This window comes from Phodopus roborovskii, unplaced genomic scaffold (genome assembly GCF_943737965.1).
Source record: "Phodopus roborovskii unplaced genomic scaffold, PHOROB, whole genome shotgun sequence".
NCBI classification, from domain to species: Eukaryota; Metazoa; Chordata; class Mammalia; order Rodentia; family Cricetidae; genus Phodopus; species Phodopus roborovskii.
In genome coordinates this window covers 10,331,852-10,351,997 of record NW_026125489.1, presented here as the reverse complement: position 1 = coordinate 10,351,997, position 20,146 = coordinate 10,331,852, and the positions used below count along the sequence as shown (strand labels likewise).

At 43.8% G+C, this 20,146-nt stretch overlaps 1 protein-coding gene across 1 annotated transcript in view; it reads left to right on the top strand.

Annotated features, from left to right (window-relative positions):
• Ptprr (protein tyrosine phosphatase receptor type R) overlaps positions 1–20,146 on the top strand; it is a 198,239-nt gene that overhangs the window by 123,494 nt on the left and 54,599 nt on the right. The window lies entirely within an intron of this gene.

The following is a 20,146-nucleotide window of genomic DNA, read 5'->3' as shown; positions in this document are numbered from 1 at the left end:
CACCGATGTTGTTTGGAGTCATGTAGAAGGAGGCTGTGCAGCAAATTAATTTGTTCTATAGTTACCTTTCTGCTTCCTTTAACTACAACAAGAATTGTGTGTTGAGATCTGTGTTGTTGCTACCCCTATCTGTCTTTGGGATGTATTTATTCATGTGGTATGCCAAGTCCCATGGGAGAAAACTAGAATATACAATGTACGTAATGAAGGGCTAAATTTTCTCTCCCCCCAAATATTAATTAAACCCTTTTCACGGTGTTCTTAAATAATTCTATTATTTTTCCAGTGATATATGGTATTGGACATAGAGGCTTAGGCAGGAGGATTACCATAAGTTTGAGGCCACCCTGAGATATATTGTGAGTTCCAGGTCAGCTTGACCGACAGTATGAGAATCTGCCTCAAGAAGAAGATCTGAAATTCTTTTACTGTTTTGCCAGTGAGTGATGTGACAAAGAGAAATTTGTTGTAGTCAGCTCTAAAGGCACTTAACAAACAGTTGATGCCTCTCTCGAGGGGAAGGGAGCAGTGAAATCATTCTTCTTCCTATCTCCTTCCCCAAAAGACTGCCGCCTTCCTGACAGCTCTGCCCTAGCTCACAAGTGATAGTCTTACACTTGGGTATAGCTAAGCGACATTCTCAGATTTGGTCTGGAAATGACCAGGAGAAAGACCTTTCCCCTTGAGGTAAAGCTGGGGTCTGGAGAACTGGGATCCAGACCCATAGATCTGCCACTCGTTTGACTTCTAAACTAAGAAAGGACAAGCTGGGGTTCTCAGCTGCTTTCCAGTCTCCAAAGGCAAACCTTGAGACAGAGAGCTGAATGCCTTGTTATAGACAATGAAGGGAAGATACACTCAAGATTTACAGATACAAATAAACAGTTTAAAAGAATAAGGCTAATTTTAATTGTTACTATGCACTACTAATTTGAAGCAAGGTCGGTGTAACATTGTGAGAAGAGTTATTGGGGCAGCACCCTATCCTTGTAGAGCACCTCCTTAGCATGCTTGACTTTCAAGGAGTGTAAGCTAAAGCTCCATGCATTCTTTTAATGGAATGGATGTTTGAGAAGGGTGGATATTCAAGTGGTATCTTATTCATCTTTGTGATCCACATGGAAATGCTATTCAAAAAAAACAAACAAACAAACAAAAAAAAAACAAAAACAAAACTAGGGCCTAATCAGTATTGAACAGCTTCCATGCCCCCTGATGTGTAATCACAACTGCCCCTGCATCCCTTACTGCTAATGCCTTACTTCTCAAAGCAAGAGAAATCTGTTTTCGCCAAGAGTCTCCAAGGTTGTGGCGCACGCCTTTAATCCCAGCACTTGGGAGGCAGAGGCAGGTAGATCAATGTGAGTTGAGGCCAGCCTGGTCTACAGAATGAGTATCAGAACAGGCTCCAAAGCTACAGAGAAACACTGTCTGGATAAAAACAAACAAACAAAAAGGTATGCTCAGGAACTCAAAATTTTCATCATTTTTCTTTGTGCATTCTGAATCCTAGGGTCCTGATAATATCCCCAACTGTCTTACTTCTTCCCGTCTTACGATGTACCCGAGCACTGTGAGGGTCTGTCACCTTTCTCCTAGGATCCCTTCTTTCCAACCCCGTTACCCCGAGGACTCGGGATTTCTCATTTCTCTTAATCAGTGTCACGTGGACCTTCCCACCTTCTCAGCTCAGGTTGTCTTCTCCCCCACTCCATCCGCAGACATCTCAAACTCTGAAGTACATTCGAATATCTTTCTTTTTAAATGCCTCGGTAGTTCCACACTTCGGTTTGCAAGAATTGGTCATTCCTCTGTGTGGAACATGACAACCCTCTCCAGCCTAACTTCTGCCAGCTCTGTCAAACTTGATTTCCTGCGAGGCACCCACACACACATCCACCCTGCTACTGTGCTTATTTCTCCAGGCACCATCCCCAAGTCTTTAAAGTCCATGAAATGGTACTTGCCTCCACTCTGTCCGCCCCTTCCCTATTTGCTATTAGAAAGTACCAGCACTGCAGTAAGAATGAATCTGTGTCTACAAGTGAAGGAAATGAGAAGCAGAGTTTTATTTCTGTGTAACCCACACTAAATTTTTGTTCTAACTCTCATCCTTCCTAAATGGCAGAAACTTGATCTCAGCCCCCTTTTCTACCTCAGGCCCCCCTGAGGGAACCCCCCTGCTTGGGAATTTTATCTGGATGTTGAAGGGACCGTCTTAATATAAAATGTGAGAGTCCCATCTGCCTTGATGTTATCCAGACACACTGCCGTTTGCTAAAATGGCCGTTACATCCTGTATCCTCAGAAGTTCACGCTGGGCTGTTGCTACCAACTCCTTCCTTCTTTCCATGCGTACAAACCCCTCTGTTTCTATTGGTCACGCCTTCTCATTCCCTTCCTCTCCCTCTCTGAACTTTATCCTACACGTTCCGAGATACCACAATATGTTCTCGCTGCTGACCCGTCAAGTGCAAATGTGGGAAAGTGTATGTCAAGACTCCGTGCCTACAGCACCAGCCACTTTTTCTCATGGTTCTACCAAGGGTCAAGGTCCCCCTGCTGAAGATCTAACGCTTCTCCAGGGCTCGGCCATGAAAGACAGTGTCTTGCCAGTGTTTGTGACCCCAAGCCATCCCGACTAAAGCTTCGCCCTCCACTCAGTCCGTGGACTCTTTTGCTGGCTTTGTGAATAAAACTATCTACTCATGTTCCTTTCGTATTGCGCTTGACCTGGCATCCACACTTTCAGATGTGTTCTTCTGCTGAGCACCCGACCTCTAGGACTCAAAAGACAACTCATATTTATTTGCCTTCTGTTTTCACGTTTCTTCCTGTAAGCAATAAAACACCAAGCAGCTTGACAGCATGAAGACAAGGAAGGTCCAAAGGTGAGGGAAGGCCTGGGCAGGGAGAGAAGCTTCACCTGATGCTTCCTCTTGAGTGACTCGGGGTCTTTCCTCACAGTGTCTGCATGCCTCACCCTTGCAGCCCAACACTAACCCAGGGACCTCTCTCCTGCTACCTTCTGCATTAATCCCAAAACGTCTGTGCCCAGACTGCTTATAAAACTCTTGTATATATTGTCAATTTTAGTTTAGTGACCTGCCATAGCCAGTAGACTCTGAACACACACACACACACACACACACACACACACACACACACACACACGGTTGCTTTATCTCTTACATATAACATGTAGTCTCTAGCAGGGAAGAAGTAACCCTCAGATCAACGCCCAGCCAACACGTCTGCTGTCTGTCAGTCCTTCCTTCCCTCCTTCTTATCTTATTTTCACTCCCATCTTTCTGTCATAAATCTCTGCCAGCACAGTGTTTAACTTTAAGAGAGATAAAATACAAAGCCTATGTTGTGCGCTATGCAGTCAAAAAACAGTTTTCTGGAATGTCGTCTTTAATCCTGAAAATTTTATGCTCATGTATTCTAATGGTGCCATTTAAAAGTCCCATGTTTTATTTCCAGATCTTGACCCTGATGTAATTATGTTTTGTTTATTACATAAAAGCCTGGCTATAAAGCCATGAGATCATAAGGGCTGCCTTATTAATCAACTGTCCCTAAAGGCTCTTTGGTCATGCTGCATAAATCTCTCATCCTTTGTATCAACAATTTAATTTAAGTTAAAATGTAAGTAAAATAAGATCGAGACTAAATGTACATGCTTATATAAATATGAAAATATATGTTGAAAATTGTAAGGATTAAAACTCTATACAATGTAGGGGCAATAGTAGTCATTTTTCTCTATTCCCAATTACCCACCCCCAAATTCTATTGACCCTTGGTTCTTCAACTTTCTCGTTACCGATACACTCCTCACCCTGGGCCCGGCTTACATTACTTCATCTTTGAACTGAAACTTCTGATCATAAAAATGCCATCGTAACTAATATACTTAACATCATATATGCATTGTTTCATTCCATCCCTTCTGTCTGTATCTCATTCTTTCCCTTTTTAAATTCATATTGTATTCTCTTCAGACTTACCTCCTAAAACAGTAGTTGTTACTGTTTACTATCTTGCTATGAAAAAATCCCCCAGTCGCCTACCGGACAAGACATCCTTGCTGAGCCCAAGAGATCCTAGACCACCTAATTCAGATTTTTCTCTCCAAATCTGCTCACTGCTGGCCCCAAACACTCCATCCCATCCAGTCTCCTCCCCTTCCTGCCTTCTTCCATGCCCTGTGTTTCTGCTGGCATTCGAATCTTTGTTTCCTTCCTTGCTTTTTTCTCTCCATCATCTGCAGTCTCCACAGCACAACATAAAATTTGCCTCCTCCCGTAGGCCATGTAGCCTATCCATACCCATGGGGATTTGTAACCACACAGAACTCACAAGAGGACCACTGCCTAGCAGTGATTTTTACGTAAGAAATCGTTCAGAAGACTGGCCTTTGTTCTGGAGTGATGGACCCTGCTCCTTAACCAGACTGTAAGGATCTTAACCACTTACACGGGTTCTCTGTGTCCCCATGGTTCGTGTCCCGGTACACAGGTGCCATTCGGAAAAATCGTATTGTTAATAGTTCCCCTTTGCATCTGATACAGCACACAGTCTCTCTCATTTATGACGGAAGTGAAGTAGCTTAACAGATAAAGTCCTCTGCGGTATAGCTTTCCCCATTTACAAAACAATACCTGTTCCACTTTACTTCAAAGGGCATTTTAATTAACAACACACACACACACACACACTCACACACGAGAGAGAGAGAGAGAGAGAGAGAGAGAGAGAGAGAGAGCACGATGACTTTGAGAAGTAAAAGGAAGTCTGAAATTACTTATTGTTTAGCCTATAAGGAAAGTGGAGACGCAGAATAGGGACCAGGACAAGCAAAGGCGGATTGGCTCATACCCTCACCGTGGCCACACAGGGAGCCCTGGGTCACCCATGGTAGCTCACCTTTAGGGAAATGAATGAGGCATCCGTTCCCTCACACCAGTCCACTATCCACTGCAGGATGCCTGGTGACATAACTTCCTAGTCACCTGCTGTCATCAGAGGGTGATCCTCCTAGAAGTAGCAACAGGGTGTCCTTAACAGCCAGCATCACTGCAGCAGCAGAGAGGTTGAGGATGGTAGCCAAAAGCAAGTAGTCAAGGGGACACCAGCAGCATCACTGTGTTTGCCAATGGTCCAGATGTCTTTGATCTTTCCAGGTCATTACATATGTTCTGCATGGTCTCCTTCGAATAAACACTACTTGTTCTATGGGAGCATACGCAACCTTTGAACACAATCTGTCAACCTGACCCATTAGCCTCCGCCTGACAGTGTAAAGGGTCCTAGCACACTGCAGAACTAGCCCAGCACAGACCAAAACACACGGAAAACGAAAGGCCACGGGCTCTTTATATACAGTATCTCATTCCGCCTTCACAGAAGAAACTAGCGCTTCGTGCGCTTAGGTTATTGGCAAAGTAATTTATAGTGAGTTTCCGGGCTGCGGGGGAGAGGTCAGATGCAACTGAAGAGCAAGTATCATGTCCCCAGACAAGCACTGGATTGCCACCTTTTGGGGAAAGAAGACAAACTTAACCCTATGTTCGTGGAAAGTACATTAGAAACACTATAGTGGGTAAGCATTTTGTATTGTCATGCTGTTATTTCTCTCATCAAATTTTCCACTAAATTTTCAGAGTCTTTTTCATGCTTTTAAACCAGGAAAATGCAACTCTGAAGCAGACTCGCACCGCTCAAGGGAGATAGCCATTGCGTGCCCCGGAGCTTGCAGTCTGTCCCAGCTTTCCTGTCTTATCTGGTCTTCCTCATTTAGACAACAGATGCTCATCTGATGTCAAGGACAGGTGCTGAGGATGTGAATACAGTGAGGACTGTGATGCTGTGAGAGGTGATGTGAGGCAATGATAAAGGAAACTCAAGCTCAAAACTATGCCCCAGGCACATGGGGTGAGCGGGGCGGGGCGGGGCGGGGCGGGGCGGGCCTCTACTTTGTCCAGACTGCCTAGATTTGTGTGCTGTGAACAGAGGGGTGGAAAGGACATCAGAGAAGGTGTGTTTGTACCCTTCCATCCAGCAGCTGGCATTGCTGTTGGAATAGGCAAATCCTGGCAACTGACCTACGCCGTGCAGGACACGGACAGCCAGTCTTCCTGTAGTATCTCATAGGATCCTCACAGCATCCCTTGAGGCATAGAATTAAGGGCATCCCTGTCCTTTCTTGCAAGTGAGCTGAGACCTAGAGAGACTGGGCCGCATGCCTAGCATCACAGAGAAATAAAATTAGACTAGATATTCGAATCTAGAAATTCTGACTACAGAGTTGCCACTTATCTACCCCTCCTAGAAGACACAGCTGATGATATCTGAACTTTTGGTAGCTTTTCATATCATAATCCCTTAAAAGTTATTTTAAGGTGATACCCAGAGCATTGGGAACACATACAAGCTCTCATTAACAAGCTGTTTTCTTCTTCATTTTAAATGATAGACATAAAGCATTTTTTGTGAGGTGAGCCGGGGCTCTGAAAGCTTAGAAAACACTTTTTTTAAAGCATTCCTTTATTCCCTACTGTTATATTTTTTTTTAAATCTATGAGGAAACCCTAAGAAAACAGCAATAAAGATGCTGAGCTTTTGGGTCAAGGAAAATCAAGAACAAAATGTAATTGTATTGAACACAAGAAATGACAGTGGCTGCAGATCCAAACGCAAGGGAGTGGCCAAGGAGCCAAGGTTATGGGTACAGGTGAATGGAGAAGTAGAGGTGGATGTAAGGGAAGGGGCTGCGGACCATACCCAGGGCCTCCTACAGGTCTTGGCTACATACCCAGCCCAAACATGTATTTTACAAAAAATTTAAAAACATGAAGTTTTGCTATAGCCGTATCCAACATGAGTTGGCAAGCATAACGCAATGCCTGAGGTTTGAAGCCTTTGTGGCTGTGTGGCCCACCAGTGTGGGGCTAGGCTCCACCAGGCATCACTATGACCTACTCCCTTTCTCAAGCCGCCTTCCCTTTCCTCACTGGTGGCGCCCTGAAGCCATGCCAGGGTAGGTCCTGTCTGTGTTTGCACACAGGCTGCCTTATGAGATCCATTAGAAAGGACTCCCCGCCCGCCCCCCACACCTGAACTCTGCGCCTGATCCTGAGCGCTGAACCCTGGGATGAGTCACATGGGGTCCATTCCTCGGAATGCACTTCCACACCCATCATTAAGGGGCCAAATCCCATCACCTGGGAACTCTCTGGCCATTCAGAGTATGACCATTTTTTTTTTTTTTTTCTGAGAGAGAATTAAGAGTGTGTCCTACATGCTGTAAAAGGCTGACATTTCTTTGAGAGTTTCTTTTATTTTCACTATGTATGCATAAGGGAGGTGGCACATTTGGGTGTGTGTGTACATGTCCTAGGAGGCCACAGACAACAGAAGCCACCCAAGGTGAAGTGTGTCAGAGCTGAGAAGGCAATTGCGCGCATCTCACAGACTGCCTGCACATTGTTCTTCTTTGGAAGGAGGCAACGTCATGCCCTCATTAGATTTCCCAGGGTTTGGGTACGTGACCTTTGCTGAACAGAACCCTGAAAAATGGCAAATCACCAAAGGCAGGTAGCTTGATCAAAATTGTCAGTTTTAAAAGGAATGGTCCCCCACCCCCACATGAGTCTTTTACAAATTAAAGTGCTGCTCCCATTTATCAAGGCCTCATATTCCTGGGCTGGGGGGCGGGGAGAGGGGGCTCCTAACCATGTGCAGGGAGTGGGGTCTGTTCTCAGATCCCTTTCTGTTGTTGGCTAATGCCAAACTCATCTGACTGCAGAATATGGAAATGGTGCCCTCTAGTGGAAAACAGCATATTGATTCATTTGCCACCTAGTCGTTCACAACAGAAAACTGAATTTTACTTTTTATTCATTTTTTTTTCTGTTAATGAAAATAGATTTTTTTCTCCCCACACAAAATATCATGATTACAGTTCCCTCTGCTTCTACCACTTCCTCCCATCCCCAACCCCCCCCCCCATCTGGGCCTACTCCCTTTCTGTCTCTTGCAAAGGAACTGTAGAATAGAAATCTAATTAATCAATTAAGAAGGAAAAAGAGGAAAGAAGAGAAAGACATGACATTATGAGAGGGAACCACGGAAGATGCCCCTGCATTCATTTTGTGCGACCGTCTTCTGTTGGGCACATGGCTTGTTTCCACGGTGAGACTTGCTTGGAGAAAACTATTTTGTTTTTTCCATTTGAAGTGGTTATCCATTGGAAATAACGTCTTGGTTAGGGATGGGGGGGCAGGCGTCCACTTCCCCTTTCCGCGCTAAGATCCCAGTATGGTAAAGACCCGGTTCATGCGGCACGGCCTCTCTGAGTTTATGGTGTGTTGGTCCTTGTTCCCTTGGAGTCCCCCTCCCCTCTGGCTCTCATACTGTCTCTGCCTCCTCTTCCCCAGGGTTACCTGATCCCAGAAGGGAGGGATTGGATGGAGGCGTCCCACTTAGGGCTGAGTGTCCCAAGGTTTCTCCCTCTCTGCACACTGTCTGGCCGTGTTCACCCAGTCCCTAAGCATGTCGCCTTGGTCTGGTGACGGTGACTTTTCCTACTGTCAGGGCTCTGTGGAAGAGTCTAAGTCAACTCTTTGAAGCGTTCTTTTAGAGTATCTCACTCCCCCTCTAGATGTATGCTGTTACCCACTCCATCCTCAGCAAGGTACTAGGGGCATAGTGATCGGCCTAGGTCCTAGTTCAGCCAAATTGTAGAAAAGCCGTTTCTGTGCTAAACCATTTGTGGTAACGTGAATTTGCTCTGGGGCAAACTAGTAAGAATTAAGAAGTGTATGTCCACTTTAAGGAGATGAGCATATATATACACGGGGAGACAGACAGATCTGAGGTTTTTAGTGTGGGTTTTCTTTGGGGATGGGTTGTTGGGTCTTGTTGTTGTTTATTGGTTGGCTTTTGTTTTTTTAGTTGGTTGGATTTGTTTGGTTTTTTTTTTTTTTTTTTTTTTTGATTTTGGAAAACTCAACTTGGGAGATTGGTTAATAGATATTTTGGAAGCATTACACGGAGATATGTCCAGAATCATTAATTCCCCTTGTCATGGACATAAACCCTTTGGGAGCTGTGAAGGAGTGAGAGGTATGTTTGCTCCTCATTGTTTAGGAATTGGTGGCCTCCTCTTCCAGCTTAAAGGTGTTATTCTGTGTGTGACCTGTAGGTGGCACACTGCGCCACAGTCCCAGGATTGGTATTACACAGCATCAGGAACAGAGAACCCTAACCCTCCTAACGCTGTGACGCTTTAATACGGGTCCCAACCATAGAATTGTTGTTGTTGTACTTCAGAACTATGCTTTTGCTATTGTTATGAACCGTAATGTAAATATGCTTTGGAGATAGGTTTGCCACAGGGTCGCGACCCACAGGTTGAGAATCACTGGTTCTAGAGTGACTCCACTAAAGTGTGGGGAGTGTTGTCTCCAGAGACCCTTCACACACTGTGTCAACACCAGCCTCTCTGGAATGGTGGCACCCAGTACTTTTATACCAGATGGCTGTTTGCATATAAAATCAAATTGTATTGCCATGTAAGGAACTTCAAAATACTAATAATGGATCCAACAGTGGAGACGTGGCTTAAATGCGATCGTATTTCTCATCGGACTCCCCTTCCCTGTCCTCCCTTGCCGCTGCTGTTGCTCGGTGTGACAGGTGTAGTAGAAGTTCAGAAGCAGGTGGCTTTATTTTAGAACTCAGAGTGTTGCCAGGCATGTATCACATTCCTATAACCTCAGCACGTAGAAAGTGGAGGCAGGAGGATCAGGAGTTCAAGGCCCATCTCAGCCTCCACGGTGAGTTGCAGGCCAGCTGTGCTGTAACAGACCTTGTCTCAAACAAAATTAAACAACAATAAAAGCCTGGTTGTTTCTTGAAAATGCAGCATTGGAGAGAGTTGAGAAGGCCTGTAGACCAGCCATTCCCAGCTCAGCTTGGGGAAACTTTGTTAACATTCTGCATAAATCTTAAAGCCTAAATGGAGTCTATAGAAAATATTATAGGGTCTGACCCAGAAATTTGGCCTCAGTAGATCTGGAGGAGTATCTGGGAAGAAGAAGAGGAATCTAACCCATGTAGACATCTCTATGCAGTCTGCCCTCCCGGCTCAGGGCATCCACGTGTGTGGATTCAACTGGATGCAGACAAACATGTGGAGGGAGAAATAATTGCATCTGTGCCAAACATACACGGACGTTTTTCCTCCCCTCCCCCCACCTACTAAACACTGCAATAGGTTCCATGGTCTTCACAATGTATGAGGCATTATAAATAAATGACCCATGACTTAAGCCATACAGAGGGGATGCCTATGGCTGCATGCTAGGGCGACACCTTTTCACTAAAGGCAGTTTGGGCATCTACTTGGATCCCGGGACCAATGCCTTGTGAAGACTAAAGGATGATGATAGATATGGATACATATGTGCATATGATGTATTTAAACATACATAAAGGCCTATATTTAAATACACACTTGTTGTCAGTGTGTATACATTTGGGTCACAATTCTCTTTGGGAACTGTGGTCTCCGTGACCCTGGCCCAAGTCACAGAAAGGGTCCTATAACTATGCATCGGTAACCCCGCAGCTCTAAACTCAGATGACTCATCGTCAATCTCAAATCTTTTACGTTAATTTTGCAAATCCAACTGACCCTCAGGGGTCCTTGCCTACACTGTTGCTCTAGGTTCCCGTAACCGGCTTTATGACTAAAATCGTTAGGAGTTCAGGGTGCTGACCATTCACAGACAAGGAGCTGAGACAAAGGTGTTAACCTAAGGCCCCTGTTGGCTTGTGTCATTCAACAACAGATGAGACATTCGCTGTGGAACACATCTTGCTCTAATCCAATGGTCTGCAACTCAGCTTCCAGGGGCCATAGAGGAAAGTGGGCTGCTGAGGCCTGGTCAGACCCCATCGCTGTGAGCTCACACAGGCTGTCCTAGTTAGCACATCAGATTCTCTTTCCTTTAAAGCTGGACTGAGAAGTCCCAGCTTTAAGAAGAGCTTAGAAGTCAGTGCATCCTCAGCTGGGATGACCCAGATGGGCTCCAGAGAGAATGAACTCCATTTGCCTTCACAGTGTTGAGCCCCAGCCAGTAACTCAGCAATCTGATTTTTTCCACAGTCTGAGATCTTAACGCACTGGGAAAAGGTTAGATTTCCTGATTGAAATATCACTCCCCTTGCTAGATTGGAAGGATAATTTTATTCCATTGTGCATATTTATTCTTAGCACAACTTGTGGGGATTGTTTTCAGGATAATGTCAGGGTAATTGTTCAGAACTGAGCTATGAGCCAACCCAAGAACATTCTCCTGGGAATAGTTTGGCTCAAATATTGCAAAAAGAGCTCTCATCTTATCAAAAGTATTTCTTCTTAAACATAATGATAAGTGGGCAAAGGTTTTACACAATATAAGAAATAACAATATATAAAGAAGTCAGTAGCAGGCTTGTGTGCTTCTAGTTTCTAGTTAGATGGCAAATCGACCATGTCCCTTGGCTGTAGGGAGTATGGTTTTTCCGCCCACCACTAGTCTTGTCCCGCCGTGCCAGCCCCAAATAACACACCGAGACTCTGTATTAGATACAATTCTGTTGGCCCGTTACTAGTTTCTTATCGGCTAGCTCTATCTTAATTATTAACCCATTTCTATGTATTTCCACGTGGTCTTACCAGCGAGAGGCGGCTGGCGGTTCTGTTCTCCCCAGACTCTCCATCCTGACTCTTCCTACTTCCTCTCTCCTCCTTGTCTCCTAGCCCCTCCTATCTTCCTTTCCTATTGGCCAACAGTGCTTTATTCATTAACCAGTATGAGAAACATATTTACAGAATCGCATCTCCCATCACTTGGCCCTGTCTCTCTGTGTTTATTGTTTATTTTACAATGGAATGGCATCGAGTATATTGGGAGAGGGGCTCCTACCTTGGTCATGAGACGGTATAAAATACCAGTAAACAGGGTGGGCCATCAATGTTTTCACCAGCCTTTATTCACCTAAAAAAAAAAAAAATCTAAGTAATGCATTCTTACTGCAGGAACTTTAAAAGTATATTTAAGCAAAACTCAAAAATACATCCAGGCACAGACCCTCGTGTGTGTAATCTCAACTACTCTGGAGGCTGAGGCTGGAGGAGCTCACGACCCCATAAGTTCACAGCTGCCCTGAACAAGATGGGGAGACCTGGTCTCCTATTTTAGAAGGCAAATTCTTTCATAGCCAGGCTAACCATGGGACTCACCTCTCCTGCCCCTGCTACAATTGTGTGCGCTCTCCAGGCCTCTGCGTAGATATTCACCCAGCATGTCGATGGTCACAGCTGACAGCTTCAGCTGTCGGGTTAGCAGCAGCAGGAGCAGAGTTAAGTACCAGTAAATCAGCAGTACAGAGACCACCACAAACGCGAACCACCACAGCCAGGGTGCAGGGACCTGCACAACCCTGGCGTCAGTCACACTGAAGGTGCCTGGGGGATAGAATGGGGAGGGATGCGATGAGAAACCAGCCAGCAGCTGCCAAGCATCTGTCCTTTGCACTAGGGGCCATTCTCAGTGCGCTGCATTAATCATGCCAGTCACCCCTAGGACACCCCTAGGACCACAGCTGTGACCCCACAGTATCCCCCCATCTCCATCTGCGTCTTCCACTCCCGTCCGCATCCTCAGGTTCCGACATCTGCAGGCGCAAACTGCTTTGACGGCGTCTTTGCCGAGCACTTGTGGGTTTCTTTTGCTGTTGTTGTCCTTCAGTGATACCACACAACAACTATGTACAGAGAGCTCACACCATACCAGGTGTGGTTAGCAATGCACTCGGGGTTTAAAGACGGGGAAGGTGAAGGGATGCTCCCACACATTGAAGTAGAGTCTTGGGCAGGTGCAGACTTTATGTCTGTGGGAGAAGCTGGGGACAATCCCCATGGATTCTGAGGGCCGGCTATAGCTCTAAAGAACAGTATCCTCCATCCACAGAGAAGGAAGCTAATGGATGTACAGAAAGGCAACCCTAAGCAGGAGTCCAGTTTGAATTTCAGGCAGCCACACTCCAGACTCTGTCCTTACCCACTGTTGTTGCCAAGTCTCATGCATTCTGAAATACCTTTTCCCAGTGCATTAAGATCTCAGACTGTGGAAAAAATCAGATTGCTGAGTTACTGGCTGGGGCTCAACACTGTGAAGGCAAAATACTAGTGACCTCGTATGTACTGTCCCTACTGTACCACAAATGGAGTTCATTCTCTCTGGAGCCCATCTGGGTCATCCCAGCTGAGGATGCACTGACTTCTAAGCTCTTCTTAAAGCTGGGACTTCTCAGTCCAGCTTTAAAGGAAAGAGAATCTGATGTGCTAACTAGGACAGCCTGTGTGAGCTCACAGCGATGGGGTCTGACCAGGCCTCAGCAGCCCACTTTCCTCTATGGCCCCTGGAAGCTGAGTTGCAGACCATTGGATTAGAGCAAGATGTGTTCCACAGCGAATGTCTCATCTGTTGTTGAATGACACAAGCCAACAGGGGCCTTAGGTTAACACCTTTGTCTCAGCTCCTTGTCTGTGAATGGTCAGCACCCTGAACTATTAACGATTTTAGTCATAAAGCCGGTTACGGCTAGAGCAACAGTGTAGGCAAGCTTGTAAATAATGGAACCGACTCTGAAACGGGAAGAACAGAAAAATGTATTACAAAACTTTGAGAACATCTCTCACAAAAAATAATAATAATCTTTTTGTCACTAATCTCAAACTTTCAAGGAAAGGGTACTTTGCAAACTTTTTTGCTGTCCTATTTAATAATTCGACAACAATTTGAATGGGTCTCTTTGCACACTTGTCTAATTTTAGGGTGTCCCTCTGAGTGAATCTTTTAAAAATAGGGTACAAGTCAATCAAGCTATTTCATGCATTATGATTCTGTTCACAGATGTGGTTATGTATTTACACATGCAGTAAATATTTTTAAATGAGTGAATCAGGCTACAGGGAATAAAATTCCAGAATCCACCCTGAAAGCAAATAGAATAGGATTAGGCCAGCTCATACCACTTTAGTAAAACCAACTTTTAACCACACACTTTTTTCTCATACACACAGTTTAGTTTTACCCTAACAGCCCACAAGATGGGGGACAGGGAATCATTGAGGGTCATGAAGGATGAACACAAATACAGCATGTGTAGAAAATGTTGTAATGAAATGCCTATTTGGTTCATTAACTAAAAGAAATAATGTTTAAAAATCTTTTAATGCAAATAGTTATAGAAGGTAAAGAGATAAGAAAAATTACAAACAAAAAAAAAACAAATATTGATACTTTGTTCTTTTATCTCACATAATCAATCACATATATTCCAAATTGTATTCCACTACTTATAGTAGCAATATTTACAGTGTATTTAATTTGTAGAGGAAATTCATTTCTCAGGGCACAGAACAAAAGCAAAAAAATAAGGAGAATCACTGTAGGACATCGGTAAAGTTTGTTTGGGTTTTGTGTATGTTTGTTTGTTTGGTTTTTTTTTTTTTAGACAAGGAATTGATGACTCTTTTCAAACTGAATGACCCTACCATAAATTAAATAAGTTTGTGTCCTTTTTTATAGACTCCCAACTGGTACAAGTGGGACAAACTAGAAGAAAACGTGTCGACGTCACATGTAGAGGGTTGAAATACTGGCCTCAAAGGCTGTTAGCTCGCGCGTTTTCTGCTCAAGTCTCCGAGATTGACTTGATTGCATTTCCGGGTCTCTTATCTGTAGTTTACTCTTGTCACCACAGTTGCTACTGGTTTTTAGCTTGTACACAGGAAGCCAGTGCCAATCAATTTTGTTCCCAAGGTGACAGGAAGCCTTGGTTGGTCAGATGTTGATCTGGTTTGCTGTGCCTGCTCCTACCCGTGCTACCTTCTTCCCTTTTGGCTGAACTTAAGACAAATTAATGAGTGGTCGGTCGACATCTGGCAGAGAGCTTTCATGTCCTCTCGGTGGGCTGTTGACCGGCATAGTTAAAGTGTGAAACAAAAATAAAGTGCATAAAGTTTGCAGATCTAAATGCTGCAAAGGACCCTTCCCAGGTCCTGCACAAGAGGCTCGCTTGTGGCTTTTTGATTGGAAGTGTGGATCTTCCTGTACACATTTGTGGAATAAATATTCCACTTTGTTTATGACGGTGACTGTCTTACCTCACCCTACTGTAAATTCCAGATATGAAACATGAACCAGGGGCCAGGAAAGAACTCAAAGAATGCTAAGCTTTTAAACAGATCTCTGGTGTTTAGGAACTTAGCCACCTACAGAAGCTTTTCCTGTGAATCCCACTCCAGGGAAACATACTACTTACCACCAAACGCTGGGGCAGAAAATGTTTGTATCCAGAACATAACAAATAAAAACAACTCATAATTTTAAGTGTGTGTAAAATCAAGTGAGCTGACCTTCCCAACCCTGAAAACCAAACGTCCCTGGAGTTTCCTTTCTCAAACTTGGAAGTTTATAAAACTACAAACTCGCAACAGCCTTGCGGCCTGAGTTCAGAAATTATTGGTTTTAAAGATAACGATGCTAAAAGGCAGGTCTGATTTTACGATGGAGATTATGAGAAACATCTGTCTAAGGTGAAGGAAGGTGAGATTAAGATAAACCCAAAAAGGGCAGGTATGTTGGACCGGATGAGCCTTTCCTGTTCACACAGGAAACTTATTCTCATTCACCCCGGGCCAGTGTCAGGCCTAGGCACAGGATTGCAAAGGCAGGAAAGTGGGCAGGGTTAGGGAAATATCCTTGGTGGGTCCTACCCAGGGCAAACTTTCCAAAGGCACGGGAACAGTTTCTCAGTACTCTCCACACCAGGATTTGGAGGCATTTAAAGGTGGGGCCGATTCAGACTCCGGGGTCACTGGAGGATCGGTACACTGGCTCTGAACGAAGTGTGCTGTCTTGTGGACGCTGCCGGGTGCAGCAGTCATGTGACAACCGTCCACTGAATCTCTCCCTAGAAGGTTAATCTGGAGGACTCTGAGCTGCTGTATCAGAGCTATTACTCAGGGTCCCCGAGTATACTCCCCAGACAAGCGAAATGAGCCTTAAGGTTACCCCATAATCCCGATCTCCCCTTCTCCATATCCTTTCAGTAGCGAAACAAGCAATCCGAAATAAAATAATACTGCTTTCTTTCTTTCTTTCTTTCTTTCTTTCTTTCTTTCTTTTTTTTTTTTTTTTTTTTTTTTTTTTTTTTCTTGCTAGAAACACTGATAGAGCCTGACAGGTGAGGACGGCCTGTGCTGTGGCTACAGGTGGCGCCTACAGGTGGCGCCATCGAGCCACAAGGCAGCGGGAGACCTGGGCAGCTCCCCCACCCACCCACCCCCACCCCGTTTGTTATAAAGAACATTAAAGCAGCGGCTTTTCTGTCCTGAATCATTCTACTTTAGGCATTTGTAGCCCCTCTAAGATTTAAAGCCAAATGAAATAAACAAGGATCAAGGGCCCTGTGAGGATTCCGAGGCTGGAAAAGAGCCACGGGAAGGCTCTCCCCCAATGTGTCCCTAATTGTCCTCCAGAAGGGCTCTGGCCTGCTTTAGACCCAAATGCACAGAGCAGGGTTTCCTACTAAGGCCTGCGGCACCCGGAGCCCCGCACTGGGCACCCCTGGTCCTCAGCGCTGGCCACTGGGAGTTCAGTGCGGTGCATGCACGCCTTTGATCTTCTTGTCTAGTTTAGCTCTGCCCTCTTCCTCTCTGGTGCCATTAGAACTCAATCTGAAAAGGAGCTCAGTCGCTCTGGAGAGAGGAGCTCCAGGAAAAGATGCAGCCCCGCACCCCAGGACTTCACGTGGGGGCCTTATCGAGGACAGCCTGGGGCACGTTGGCAGTACATTAGAAAGCCTGATTAGGAGGGGGAAGGCTACGTGGGCTTCACGTCAGCTGTTTTCCTGCACAGGATACTGGGCGATTCCTGTCCTAGCCAGATACTGAATACTAAAAGCTCAGCCCAAGAGTTCTTGTCAAAAATGATTTCCGTAGCGTATTTTGACTTGCTTAAGTCCGAAGAACTTTTGGAATTTGTTAGGTGTGGGCCTGAACTCCAGGAACTGGCCTGTGGCATTCGCTTAATGAGCTCTGTCCCTTTGAACAGATTGTCCTAAGCAGCTCTTTTTTTTTTTTTTTTTTTTTTTTTTTTTAAATAGAGTTCACACTTCTCTGAATGTCCTCATCTGACACGGGGAATTATTGGTAGAAAATGTGTGTGTTGATAATTCAGACACATGGAGGCAAAAAAAAAAAAAAATTAAAAAATAAAAAAAATTAAAAAAAGGAAGAAAGTTCAGAAGTCACATCTTCTGCCTCTGCCATATTTCAAATAAATGCAAACTCTTATGAATATGTTCTATCTACAAATATATCCCGCATATTATTATTACAAAGCTCTTGGGATTTGTCACCATTTCACCCCATTTACAATATAGGAAACCCCTAAGTAGTTAGATCGTCAAAGACCATTCTTAAAGTGTATACATCGTTTTCTTCACATAAAACAATGGATTAATAACACTCAACTTCCCCAAATATTCGATGAAACAGTCAACACAGAATAAGGATCAAAATGGGCCTTTATATATAAAGCAGTGGAAGAATTTTTTGCTTTATTTTTAATAGTGTGTGTGAGACAAACACACTCAGGGGTGGGGGGCTTTGGAGGCCTGGGGGGAGGAATGCAGTTGCTAGATTCCCCCTGGAACTGGACCTTCAGGCAGCTGAGAACAAATATTTGGTAAAGAAAGAAAAATTATTTCTATTTCTATTTCTTGTCTTTTCTTATTTCAAAGTTTGTAAAAAAAAAACTATTCATAATATAATAGTTCATGTTGTATATATGTAAATGAAGTTTCGTGGAGATATACTTAATTTTTCTCAACTTTGCTTATCAAGTAGACAATACAAATAAAAGATGAAAATTATTAATAACTTTACCTGAAACTTGACGATAACTTTAGAATATAGATATGACAGGGTATACACAGTCTTTTCTGCCATGTCTCTAATGACAATATTTTAAAAGCTGTTTTCTGTCATAATGATTAAACATTGATAAAGAGGGAATAAAAGAGATAAAGGTTACTTTTTATATGTCTTAAATAATAAAGAAAATTAATTTCACTATAGTGGATAAATAGGAAAAACTTATATTCTTAGGCTTGTATTTATGTGACTGAGAAAACATATAAAGTGTAAGAAAGCCAACTATAGCATTGTAATGGTGAAAGGAACTGGAAATAAATAACTAAAAATAGACATTTATCACTAGGTAAATAATTACCTGTAAAATCTGTATTCTGCTTTAATAAGAAGTATTTTAATATAAAATGCAAGATAGGAGGAAGATGCAAAGCTATGATATGAGATACATTATCTTTGTGTAGATGTGCATAACTGAAGTGAATGCTCCTGGGACCTCAGGGCAGTGTAAGAAGTAAGGTTTTTTCCGCCTGCCACCGAGTCTTCGCCAGCCCCAAATAACACACAGAGAGTCTGTATATGATATAATTCTGTTGGCCAATTACTAGTTTCTTATCGGCTAGCTCTGTGTTAATTATTAACCCATTTTTATGTATTTCCATGTGGTCTTACCAGTGAGAGGCGGCTGGTGGTTCTATTCTCTCCAGACTCTCCATGTTGACCCTCCTTCCTACTTCTTCTTTCCTCCTCATCTCCTAGCCCCGCCTATCTAGCTTTCCTATTGGCCAACAGTGCTTTATTCATTAACCAGTATGAGAAACATATTTATAGAATGGCATCTCCCATCAGGGCAGTGTTCCCCAAGAACAGGGTTAGAAGAGAGGACACTTGACAGAAGACTAAGGAAGCAACCCAATAGCAATGCACCTGCTTAGCAAGTGTGGAATCCTAGGTTCGACCCCATCCTGAAAAACAAACGTTTTCAGATTTTATACTAAGAATGTGTTGCTTTTGTACTGAATTTAAATTAGTATCTTCTAGATGAAACCAGTACAGCCCTGTTTCCCTTAAAGACTTTATGTCACAGTTGTCTGCCCAAGGGACAGTAAAGTGCTAGAGCATCCACTATGTTATGTGGATGATAATATAAGAATAGAACATCCGCTATGTTATGTGGATGATAATATAAGAAGGCATAGTCTTTGGGTACCTACTTCACACTGACTAAAGGGCAATGGTTCCTCGTACCTGTGGTGCCTCTTTCCATGAGCTCAGGTATTTGTGATTAACTATGGTCCAAAAAGTGCAAAAACAACCTGGGCTACAGAGTGAGATCTCAAAGCAAAAAAGAAATCTAGGCCAGCTGGATGGCTCTTCAGACAAAGGTGCTTGCGACCAAGCCTGCCAATTGAACCTGTGTAGGTTCAATTCCCAGAACCTACATAGAAGGAAAGAGCCAACTCAGATATCTTCTGACCTCCACACATGCCATGGCACCCATGCGCCCTTACACACAAGCACGCACGTGCACACTCACAAAGATAATTAATGAATGTCTTTCAACTATAGAGGTCAATAGCTCCTAAGTATTAAATTTCATCCATTATAAGTATTATGATGAAATCTCGTATTATTCCACACTGCCCTTCCCAGAAACATATGCCATCCTTTGGTTCAGTGTATCCATGTTGTATATTTACCTGTCTTATTAGTCACTTGTTAACTGTTTCAGTTGTGAATTGCAACAGCCCTGTGCTGGTGTTGAACCAACCCTTACATTGTAGCCGCAGATCACATCCCAGTGCCAACATCCTCCAGCTCACTTTGTCTCAGTATGATATACATTGTATCAGCTTATGTTACTAGATGTGAAGGGCAAGCTTGGTACAAGAAGGGGTCTTGTGAAAGATGCTACAGTCATTTAACTATGGATACAGTTTACCAATAGTTGTTTGTTATTGTTAATCCTTAGTATGCCTAATTTGTGAACTAAACTTTATCATAGACACATATATTTAAGGGGGAAAGTGTATATAGTACTCAATGTGGACCATTTCAGGCATCCACAGCTGATCTTTGCACCAGCCCCCGTCCCATACACTATAATTTATATAACAGAGATAGAATTACATGTTAACACCCCAC